This window comes from Chelonia mydas, chromosome 7 (assembly GCF_015237465.2).
Source record: "Chelonia mydas isolate rCheMyd1 chromosome 7, rCheMyd1.pri.v2, whole genome shotgun sequence".
NCBI lineage: Eukaryota > Metazoa > Chordata > Testudines > Cheloniidae > Chelonia > Chelonia mydas.
In genome coordinates, this window is record NC_057853.1 from 33,435,563 (window position 1) to 33,447,772 (window position 12,210).

At 42.8% G+C, this 12,210-nt stretch overlaps 1 long non-coding RNA gene across 16 annotated transcripts in view; it reads left to right on the forward strand.

Annotated features, from left to right (window-relative positions):
• LOC114018768 overlaps window positions 1–12,210 on the forward strand; it is an 85,120-nt gene that overhangs the window by 8,224 nt on the left and 64,686 nt on the right. For all 16 annotated transcript variants that reach the window (XR_006292349.1, XR_006292356.1, XR_003564013.3 and 13 more), the window contains exon 2: window positions 2,344–2,442. This is a non-coding gene — a long non-coding RNA (uncharacterized LOC114018768). The remainder of the gene's footprint in view (window positions 1–2,343; window positions 2,443–12,210) is intronic.

Here is a 12,210-nt window from a genome sequence, read left to right on the forward strand (position 1 = left end):
GTGGCCCTTCCCTACTCTGCCCTAGAAAAGGATCAGTAAAAGGTGGGTCCTCCAGGCCTGCCTAGAAAAATGGCAGTGATGCAGCCGCTCAGATTTCTGTAGGCTCAGTTAAAAGGAGCTGCAGGGCCCCTGAGCAATACAGTTGCTGTCTGGGACCAGAAGGGTAATACAGAGTGGAAGGCTGTGAAACTCTCCAGGCAAGGAGGCCTGAAGACACCCTGCTCAAATAGAGAACCCAAGAAAAGGAAGGGGCTAGGTGGGAAATGGCCCAGAGAAGAATAGCAGCAGCAGCAACAGTTGTAGGAAGCAGCATGTGACCACTATTTATAGAGTCCCTAGGTTGGGACCTGCAGTAGTGGCCAGGCCCAGGTCCCCCCATCAGTCACTGGCAGTGTGGTGTAAGTCCTGAGAAGTGGATAAGGCTTGTTTAGAGGCTCAAGTAAAGGGCAAGACTTAGAGTATCCAGGGAGGAAGCCCTGGGGGCACTGCTCTTAGGATTTGCCAACCCTCCAGGAAAACAACGAGGAGTCCAATGGCACCGTTAAAGACTAACAGATTTATTTGGGCATAGGCTTTTGTGGGTAAAAAAACCCCACTTCTTCAGATGCATTGAGTCCCTCCAGGATTGTCCTGGAGTCTTCAGGAATTAAAGATAGATCTTTAATTAAAGATTGTCGTTTGATGAAACCTCCAGGAATACATCCAACTAAAATTGGCAGCCCTAATTGCTCTATATCAGGGCAGACATGGACTTAAAGCAAGCCCAGAAGGGGCTGAGGGCTGAGCCCAGAGACAAGGCTAAAGACAATACTGAGGGCCCAGGGACAAGCCCTGTTGGACCTTTTTAGCCCAGAAAGGGTCTGTTTGTTCAGTTATGCATTTGACTGACACATAGCTGGATGACTGAGTCGCTGAAGACCTGCCAATTTTAATTGCTTAAAACCAGACCCCACCCTGCTCTGCCTCTTCCCTTGAGGCTCTGCCCCCCCCATCACTTACTGCTCTCCCTTCTCCCCCTACCTTGTTGCTCGATCCTCTCCCCCATCTCCTAGCTGGACTCCCTCTGCTTTGGGGCTGGGACAGGAGCTGCAGCTTGACATGAAGCCTGCCTGCCCACGAGGTGCAGGTAGCAGGTGGCCCCAACTGAGCAGGAGCTGATGCAAGTTGATGACCCAGCACCTCTTCTCCACCCAGATAACCAGACTTCTGATGTCTGGTCAGAACATCTAACAGGACACTGCCAGGTCCCCTTTTTAACTGGATTTTCTGGTCAAAAACTGGACACCTGGCAAACCTACGCCTGATGAGGGCAACAACCAACGGGGCAACATGAGCAGAGGAAGTGGAGGTTCACACCCAACTGACAGGAGGCACTCCCAGGAGGTGAATGGGCCCAGTCATACCAGTCCACAGGGAAACTAGACAGTGTCTTGTACTGTAATTGTTCTGTGGTATTTGCACTACTATTGAGCTCATAATTCTCGGGAAGCCAGCTGTCTTTTGTTTAGAAAAGAAAGTCCTTTTCCCTCACCCCACTGTGCAAACTCCAGATATCTTCAGTAAGCAACCCGGTTGAGCTACTTTGTGCAAACCCTCTTCTTCTTCTTCTTTTTTTTCTTTCCAGTTGTGCGGCAACTTTAAAAAAACCTTCTTTTGGAGGGGTGAAAGAAGTTTAAAATGGGATTGGGATAAGGTTCTGTTTGTGTTAGTCAGGTACAAGTGCCAGCAGGAGTAGGGGATCTTGCAGATAACTTTTCACTAGAAACTGCTTTGGTGGCATTAATGTGTTAATTTCTTTCATCTGTTCAGTGGCATATCCTGGACTGCCTGGCCCTTTACAGTAGGTAGAAAACTAGCTATTATGTGTACAGGCATCCACATTTCTACATCAAAAGGTTTTCAATTTCCCAAATTGATCCTGTCCCTAGGGAAAATAAAGTCTGAGGGTGAATTAGTATGTACCCCCTTCTTGCGTGTCCAGTGAGTAATTTTAAATGGTTTGGAGGCTACCAGAAGATTCCAGTATTAGCTGTTTAATAGTGGAGAGGCCAAGGACTTTGGTGTGAGTTTATTCTTTACACTCATTTCCCATCTATGCCTCACCTAGAAGGGTTTAGATTAGTCAGTGCCGAAAGGAGGAGGTAGTGTTCACCCTGTCATTCAAAGCCTTAGCCACTGGAGGGAGTGAGACTAACATAAGAGCTGAATCATTTGCCACTGTTGGGTTGAAAACGACCAGTTCTGCAATACATTCATAATTTAACAAAATAAATAATCCTCATTCTTCAGTTAAGATAACATAAGTTTGACAGCTATTGCTTTTTTCTCTTTTTTTTTTTGTAGGTTAATTCTCTAAGACCAGAAGTGGGGAAAGTACATTGTTCCAGTGTCTTGTTCTTTGTCCACTGCATTTAACTCCTCGAGTTTCACCATCCGTACCAGGTACTGCTCTTTCTGACATAGCAACACCTTGTGTGATGCCTCTTGGTCAATACAGAGGAGTTTCCTCTCCACCACTTTATGGAATACAGTGGGTGGGCACAACCTGGGATTGGTGGGGGTCAAAGCAACGCATACTTCCCAGCTCTTGGCAATCCAGTTTCACGAGGGCAACCTGCTGCCAATCCACCTGACCTGAACATAAGAATAACACATCTTTGTTGCCTTTGGATAGATTGTAATGGGGTGTGTGTGTATGTGTGTGTGTGACACCCTATAGATGCCAAATGTGTTTGAAGAGGTATGGTTCTATTGCTGGCACCAAGTTCAGGCCTAAAAGCATGCAGAGCCACACGCTGCATCAAGCAATCACTGACACATTTTCACAAAAGAGTTTGTTTATGGAAATATTTGTTCACATTTCATTGCTAATGACACTTCATTCTATTTTACACTTGCAGTCTTTAAAGTTAATGTACTTGAACTGATGACTAGAAAATCATATTAACCCTGGCAGGAGTACAGTGCCTTGAATTTAAGCTTTACAATTCCAGCTGGAAAGGGATGTAAAAATATTTTGATAGGTGTATTTTATTTTCAACCTGCTTGTGAGTTAAAATTTTTAATTTTGAAAAATACCCAAGGCTTACAATTGAAGCACTTGGTAGTTTTTGTTCCATTTTCTTCTGCAAGTGCTTTTATTTTAATTGATTAGTTGTACTTAAATTTTTAAGACTTTTTAAAAGTTTGCAAGATGAGATTTGTTTTGTGACACTGATCTAAATAGTGAAATATATATGGTTATAATTTTAAAAACAGGAGCAATGAAAGTTCAGATTGAGTAGACTTTCTTTCCTTTAGTGGGCTTGTGTAATTCAGTTAAATTACACATGAATGCATGTTTCATAAGTGACAAATCCAACTGAAATCTTGATTATAGGAGAACCCTCCTCTGGGTTTCTATAAGAACTGTGTACTCTGCCTTCAGTTCTGTAGCAATGTTGGTTAAGACTGGTATCTTGTCTTTGAAGTGCTAACGGAATTCACACTGCAAGGGAATTAAATGTAAAGCTCTTATATGACCAATGAGTCATTCAGTTTTAGTATTTGTCCACATCTTGTTTGTGGGTTTTTTTCCTAAATTTGCACTGTAAGTAGCACGATCACCTCTTACCATGTTTTGAAAGTTGATTTTTGTCCATTTTACTATATGTAGCTCTGCATTGTCACCTTGTGCATTTAGACTGAGTTAATTTCTCAAACTGACTTGCTGATGATAAGATTAACTTAAAAAGAAAGTAGTAAGGGAAATCATTATGGCACAAGTAACAACATATTACATGGTCAAACTTGAAAGCACATTGCTTAATATCTCTTTACTGCAATGAAGGGTGGAGATGTCTTGTGCTGCCAAGCTGTGAATTGGAGTATAGTTCTATTGTATTTTCACTATTATAACTGTCTAAAATATTTTGTTTGACCCCTTTGAATATATTCCATCAATTCAGCTAAACTTGAATTTTATTGCAATTATTCAGTGTCTTCTGGCTGGGCAAAATACTTAATGTCGTAAGATATTTCTGTTCTGAAACATGTACCTTTTAATTTGTTTTCTGTTTTTTTAGATTAATGCCTGCAAGCTTCATAAGCAAACAGAAAAACGAATAAGTGAATCTTACTTTCTCTATTGCCTGTTGTATAGACCATCTCTCGTGCACTGACCAAGTCAGTGGCACTAGACCCTCGGAGACTGTGTGTATATTAAAAAAGGAATAATATGTGCCTGAAAACGGTGGAAAAACCTGGTGTTTTCCTGATTCTTTGAAATGTGTTGGTCTCTAATTGCACTAGACAACCCTCCTCCACCCTCCCAGTCCTCTGTTCCTTTTGTTGCTTTTTAAGGATCAGATGCTGCCTTCCCTAGTTCTCAGCTACTTTCTCTAACTGCTACTGTCCCAGGGTATGCAGCAGTAGAAGAGAGTCTGTGTGCAAAGAGTCTGCACAGTGCCCACCTCTTCAGTCATACTTGTCTCAGTGTTTCTCGTGCTATATTACCCATAGGCTGTGAAACAGACTCCACTGGAACTTCCAGTTGGTTGTCTTAAGTGAATTGTACCACAGGCAACACTACTGAAAACTGATAAGCTGCCAAAACTAGTTAGGTGGTGGGAAGACACTTGCATCTGAGTGACTCTCCTGTGATGAAGTATCAAAGCTCCCCCTGTAACTCAACCCCGCAATTATTTAAATGTGACAAATATACAGATGAAACTCAGCCCTGATGTTTGGATAGTAACTGTGTGCGCCATGGGCACCCTTGGAAGACTCTCTGACTCTCACAGATGGTATTGTAGAGATGGAATGACAGTAACTGTAGGGCTGACAAGTGCTTTTATTTAAATTATTCAACTTTCCTATGTATCCAAGGATGGAGCCCTTTGGGTCTACATGCTCCTGAATTCAATTCTTTTAAAAGTTTTTAAATATAAATCACAATACTCTAGCTAGCCCCAGTCTCTTGTTTCCAGAAACCACAACACACGTGAAAGAACGAGCAGTTGCTGTATTACTGTTGTCTACTGTGCATCCAAGAAGAGTCAGTAATACTGTATTACAAATAGTATTTGACTCAAGTAAATGAAGAATGTGGATAATACATGAAATAATTGAGCTGTAGGCTGTTCCACTTTGAGATTTTTTTTGAAAGATAGTCACTGATTCTTTTCAAACTGGAGAGTTTAAAGTCCTGGTCTCATCAAGCTAAAGATTCTCCAGTGCAGTATTCTTGTATTCTGAATTTGAAAAACAATCATATGTATTAAACCTACAAAACAAGCCCCATGGACTTACAACAAAATCCTCAAATACAGCTTTAATACAGTTAGCGACCATCCTTCCAAATTCTTTGAAAGTGGCCCCTGGAAATCTTTTAATCGGATGTCTCTATTTGGAAGCTTTTTTGAGTCCAGTGTGACATTTTCTTTTCAAAATAAGCAGGGATTCAGGTCTTGTCCAGCAGGGTTCAGAAGCCATTTGTACACTAAGAAATATGGTAAAAATCTGCTCAGTCCCAGGGTCATTGGCAGCTGACTGTCACCTGAGGTCAGTTAGGTGCAACTTGTTCAGATGATTAGCTTTGAGGGAGGGGTTACAAATTCAATAGTTCAATGCAGGGTCCCAAATGATAACTTGTAAGGTTTCTTGCATCCTGAGTTTGACTCCTTTTTTTCCCCTCTTCAGTCCGAGACATATTGATATATTTGTAGAAGATGATGCTAGGTGCTGGAGCAGTGCGTTCCCTGACTGGAGATGGATTGTGTAGTGATAGATGTGTAAACAGCGACGAATGAGGACAAACACAGGGATGAGGTTTAAATGGCACGCCACAACTTTATTAAAATTAACACAGGGGAGAGGGTCTGCCCACCTTGTCACCCATACTCTTACCAATCAGGTAAATGGCTCCAGTGCAGGGGTTACAAGGTTTCTACCATATAACCCTTAATTTGGGGTAGCCTCTCCTCAGTCTACCACTGGGACTCGGCTCTCTTTTCTGAGTCCTACTATCCACCCTACCCCTTTGAGGGGGCAATGGATACTAAAAGTGGGGATGTTGGTCTGCAAAGGCCACAAGGTCATTCCCTGTCCCTTGGGCACAAGGTCCATCAGTAAAATCCCAGGAACTGTTCCTTTTAACTGCACTGGAAACCGTCTGTGAGTTCAAATGAATTAACGTTCTTACGAAGTACTATCACTCATTATTAAAGCCTATTCCTGTTTAACTTAACTGTGCCTTCAGGATGCTCTGAGGAAGGTGAAGAACTTCCTAGGCCTCTGCCAATTTGGAAATGGGAAGAAAAATTCCTTTCCAACCGCAAATCAAGCAATCGGGTAGACCTCCAGCAACAGCAAAGAACAGCTCTCAGACTACCACTACAGGGTGGGGAGGGTGGGGTTGCTGGAATCTACAGAGCAAAAAGAAGCTACACATGGCCTGGGCTATGGTTTAAATTAGTGAAAAAGGAGGGTGAGGGACCAATCAGCTCCCTTCCTCCCCAAGATAGCCAATAGGTGGCTAGAAACTTTGAAGGGGAGGGGCACCTTTGCTTTCCCTCAGCATGTGTTCTACCCAGTTCACCTGTGGCAGGGCCAACCGCGATTGGGACAATAAAGTTTCCCATCCATTGAGGTGGGTGGGTGGCAGTCTCTCTGCACAGGAGGGAACAGCGTACAGACTGGGCTCTGTCTGAGCACTGGTATAAGGTCCTTGGCAGTTCTGGGTCTTGTAGCATTGCTCTTGAATGGATCTGAGGCAGCTAAAATGGCTTTCCAGCCTAGACTCCTGATTACCTCAGATGTATAATTGGGGGGGGGGGGGGGGGGGATTTCTAGATGAGCAGTTACCTCTAGCCTACTTCTTGATTTACTTCTTTGTGTGCAGAGACTAATAAAAATCTCTTCTGTTCAAGGAGATCAAGTTCTAAGCCCAGATCTTGTTCTTTGTCTTACTGCAAATAAGTTAAAGAAGTGCTAGCCCTTATTAACTGGAAAAGATTGGTGTCAAGGTTTACAAATTTACTTGTAAACAAAGAACTTGATGCTTGAAGGGATTTGGAGTGCTCCAAAACTGCTTCACATGCTCTTGGTAAATAAATCTAGGGTTTAATCTTAGATAGTCCCAACAGATCTGGCATGTAAAACATTAGAGACCTGGCTGGATAATAATTTGGTTTCATTTGATGAATTAACTGGTCTCTCTTGGTTTTTCTTCAGAGTGCCAGTTGTAATGTAACAGAGGTGCAGTGTCTATTCATTTCTAGAACCAGTGCTGAGTGTAGAACTTTTCCCCTGGAATGATTTCCAGACTAGGAGTCTCGAGGCCTGTGTATTTTAAGCGTTTGGGTCTTCTACATGCAAAGCATCAGCAAGTTTTAGGTTTTTCTTGAAGAATATGCAGACACTGCATGCCAGGGAAGCTTCTAGAAGAATTTGGTTAATCTCTGCTGTAACAATGGAATTTCTGAGTGTCCTCCTTGGTGACTTCAATGCCTGGAAAGTGAGGGGAACTTGGATTCATTTATTCTGATACACTGCCTGCTGATGGCTTTACTGCACGTTAGTGAAGTCGCAGATTAGAAAGGGCCATATGCTGGAGTGATATCATGGGATTTAATCACCAGGGTAGATTCTCACCCTGTGAGAAGAGCAAATCATCATGGTCTGCTCTCCAGCATTAGGGTCTTACTTCCAGCCCCAGGATCAGACCTGTAATGTTGACTGTTAGCAAAACAGCTCCTTCAGCCTATGAATGGAGGGTCATATTGAGAATTTTTGACTACTGCACATCATCCACTGGGGTTGTTGATAGACATGAAGAAACTTACAACACAGGCATCGTGCCTTTAGCACCTCAGTGCTGGGCCTTTGTGGTTCTGTCTTTGTTACTCAGAGCACTGAGGCTGGGCTCAACTTTCGGCGACTTTTGAACCTTAATGGCTCAACAAATTTAACTGCTGAATGGCATTTTTGCTAGAGAATGATTTGCAAGCCTCCCTGCAAATACAAAAATGGTAAAACAGTCTGTATTTGAGTAACTTGCTTAGTATTTTCTGCTACAGAACTAAATGAGTCTGATAAACTTTATGATGTCAAGTTTTGGGGGTAGCCATGTTAGTTTGTATCCACAAAAACAACGAGGAGTCCGGTGGCACCTTAAAGACTAACGTTTATTTGGGCATAAGCTTTCGTGGGTAAAAAACCCACTTCAGCTGCATGGAGTGAAAATTACAGAAACAGGCATAAATATACTGGCTCATGAAGAGAAGGGAGTTACCCTACAAGTGGAGAACCAATGTTGATGGGGCCAATTCAATCAGGGTGAATGAGGTCCACTCCCAATAATTGATAAGGAGGTGTCAATACCAAGAGAGGGGAAAATTGCTTCCCAGTCCCTATTCAAGCCCAAATTAATGGTGTTAAATTTGCAAATGAATTGTTGCCCTTCAGTTTCTCTTTGAAGTCTGTTTTTGAAGTTTTTTTTTTTTTTTTTTTGTTCAAATATGGCTACTTTTAAATCTGTTATGGAACGTCCAGGGAGATTGAAGTGTTCTCCTACTGGGTTTTGTATGTTACCATTCCTGATGTCTGATTTGTGTCCATTTATTCTTTTACGTAGAGACCGTCCGGTTTGGCCAGTGTACATGGCAGAAGGGCATTGCTGGCACATGGTGGCATATATCACATGAGTAGATGTGCAGGTGAATGAGTCCTTGATGGTGTGGATCATGTGGTTGGGCCTGATGATGATGATGATGATAGAGTAGATATGGGGACAGAGTAGGCAACGAGGTTTGTTACAGGGATTGGTTCCTGGGTTAGTGTTTCTGTGACAGCTGCAGCGGCACAGGAGCCAGCAAACAGAGCTGTAAACAGGGGAGTTTGAGTGGGAGTTCTGTTGGAGGAGAAGGTATTTGTGTTTGTTTGGTTTTGTATTGGTAGTATTTGTATGTGTAGAGGCTTGTAGGGGCTTTGTGCTGGGAGAGAAGCTGAGCCCTGATTAGGGGGCGGGGCTTCACTGACTAGGGGTCCTATAAAGGTAGCAGCCAGTCAGGCAGCGGCACAGGAGCCAGCAAACAGAGCTGTAAACAGGGGAGTTTGAGTGGGAGTTTGAAAGGGGAGTTTGTCTTGGGGTGCTTGTTTGGGGTTTGGTTTTGCTGTGGGTGGTGGTGTTTTGGTGTGGTTTGTGTTTCCCAGATTAATAGGATTTAGGTGGGAAGGCTATGACAGATACAGAGGTAGCAGTGGGAGTGACCCATGTAGCAGAAGACACAATGAAGATGACTGGATGTGGAAGCTGTGGTATGTACATGATCCTGGAGGGGGCACCTGGTAAGAGTTTTGTCTGCATGAAGTGCCGTCTGATAGAGCTGATGGAGGAAAAGATCCGAGGTTTGGAGATGCAGGTGGAAAGTCTGGTAGAGTTTAGGAAGGGGTTTGAGCAGATTATGGAGCAAAGATATGAGGTATCTGAAGGGAAAAGCTCAGACTTGAAGATGGAAGCAGGCCTAGGGAATTCTGAGGGGAGACTGGGTGAGGAAAGTGGTCAGTGGAAGCATGTGACTAAAAGAACTAGGCAGAGGAAAAGACGGGCTAGTGAAGGAGAAATAGAGCTTAAGAATAGGTTTGCAGAGTTGGAAAATGAAGAAGGGGCTCAGCAGGTAGTCACTGAAGGTGACAGGGCAAGGAAGAAGAGAAGAGCGGTTAGTCCTATAGGAAAAGGGGAAGAGTTAATGGAGATTACACCAAATATGAGCCCCAGGAGGATACAGGATGGGTTAAAAAGGATTACAAGGGAGAATGGGAATGGAAAGAACTTGCAGCCAGAGGGAACAGGGGATAGACTGGAGAATAGCACCGTCACTAGGAAAAGGCAGGTCTATGTGATTGGGGACTCTTTACTGAGAAGAATAGATAGGCCTGTAACCAGAGCTGATCCAGAAAATAGGAGGGTGTGCTGTCTTCCAGGTGCTAAGATACGGGATGTAGACCTGAGGTTGAAAAGGATTCTAAAGGGAGCGGGAAAGAATCCCCTAATTATCCTTCATGTGGGAACAAATGATACGGCTAGATTCTCGCTGGAAAGTATTAAGGGAGGCTATGCTAGGCTGGGGAGGACGCTTAAGGAAATTGAGGCTCAGGTGATCTTTAGTGGGATTCTGCCTCTTCCTAGAGAAGGGCAACAAAGGTGTGACAAGATTATGACTATCAATAGATGGCTTAGGCAGTGGTACTATAAGGAGGGCTTTGGGATGTATGGCCACTGGGAGGCGTTCATGGATAGAGGACAGTTCTCTCGGGATGGACTTCATCTGAGTAGGGAAGGAAATAGACTTCTAGGATGGAGGCTGGCATAACTGATCAAGAGAGCTTTAAACTAGGAATTTGGGGGAGATGGTTGGGAGATGTCCAGGTAATCTCCACGCCAGAATTTAGCATTGAGTGGAAAGAAAATGAAGTAAGAGTGGATACAGCCGTAGGTAGGAGGAAGGGCAGTGTAGATACAAGTCTAATAGGTTATACTGGTAGTAAAATAACCGTGCCTAATAGGGTACAGAATGTGAGTGAGGCCAAACAGCAAAAATTAAGATGTTTGTACACTAATGCAAGGAGCCTAGGTAACAAAATGGAGGAACTAGAGTTACTGGTGCAGGAAGTGAAACCAGATATTATAGGTATAACTGAGACCTGGTGGAATAGTAGTCATGACTGGGCTACAGGTATTGAAGGGTATGTGCTGTTTAGGAAAGACCGAAATAAAGGTAAAGGTGGTGGAGTAGCACTGTATATCAATGATGAGATAGAATGTAAAGAAATAAGAAGCGATGAAATGGATATGACTGAGTCTGTCTGGGCAAAAATTAAATTGGGGAAGAAAACTATTAGAGCCTCCCCTGGGATAGTGCTTGGGGTGTGCTATAGACCGCCGGGATCTAATTTAGATATGGATAGAGCCCTTTTTAATGTTTTTAATAAAGTAAATACTAATGGAAACTGTGTGATCATGGGAGACTTTAACTTCCCAGATATAGACTGGAGGACGAGTGCTAGTAATAATAATAGGGCTCAGATTTTCCTAGATGCGATAGCTGATGGATTCCTTCAGCAAGTAGTTGCTGAACCGACTAGAGGGGATGCCATTTTAGATTTGGTCTTGGTGAGTAATGAGGACCTCATAGAGGAAATGGTTGTAGGGGATAATCTTGGCTCAAGTGATCATGAGCTAATTCAGTTCAAACTGAACGGAAGGATTAACAAAAATAAATCTGCAACTAGGGTTTTTGATTTCAAAAGGGCTGACTTTCAAAAATTAAGAAAATTAGTTAGGGAAGTGGATTGGACTGAAGAATTTATGGGTTTAAAGGTAGAGGAGGCCTGGGATTATTTTAAATTAAAGCTGCAGAAGCTATCGGAAGCCTGCATCCCAAGAAAGGGGAAAAAATTCATAGGCAGGAGTTGTAGACCAAGCTGGATGAGCAAGCATCTTAGAGAGGTAATTAAGAAAAAGCAGAAAGCATATAGGGAGTGGAAGAAGGGAGGGATCAGTAAGGAAAGCTACCTTATTGAGGTCAGAATATGTAGGGATAAAGTGAGACAGGCTAAAAGTCAAGTAGAGTTGGACCTTGCAAAGGGAATTAAAACCAATAGTAAAAGGTTCTATAGTCATATAAATAGGAAGAAAACAAAGAAAGAAGTGGGACCGCTAAAAACTGAGGATGGAGTGGAGGTCAAGGATAATCTAGGCATGGCCCAATATCTAAACAAATACTTTGCCTCAGTCTTTAATAAGACTAAAGAGGATCTTAGGGATAATGATAGCATGATAAATGGGAATGAGGATATGGAGGTAGACATCACCATATCTGAGGTAGAAGCGAAACTCAAACAGCTTAATGGGACTAAATCGGGGGGCCCAGATAATCTTCATCCAAGAATATTAAAAGAATTGGCACAAGAAATTGCAAGCCCATTAGCAAGAATTTTTAATGAATCTGTAAACTCAGGGGTTGTACCGTATGATTGGAGAATTGCTAACATTGTTCCTATTTTTAAGAAAGGGAAAAAAAGTGATCCGAGTAATTATAGGCCTGTTAGTTTGACATCTGTAGTATGCAAGGTCTTGGAAAAAATTTTGAAGGAGAAGGTAGTTAAGGACATTGAAGTCAATGGTAAATGGGACAAAATACAACATGGTTTTACAAAAGGTAGATCGTG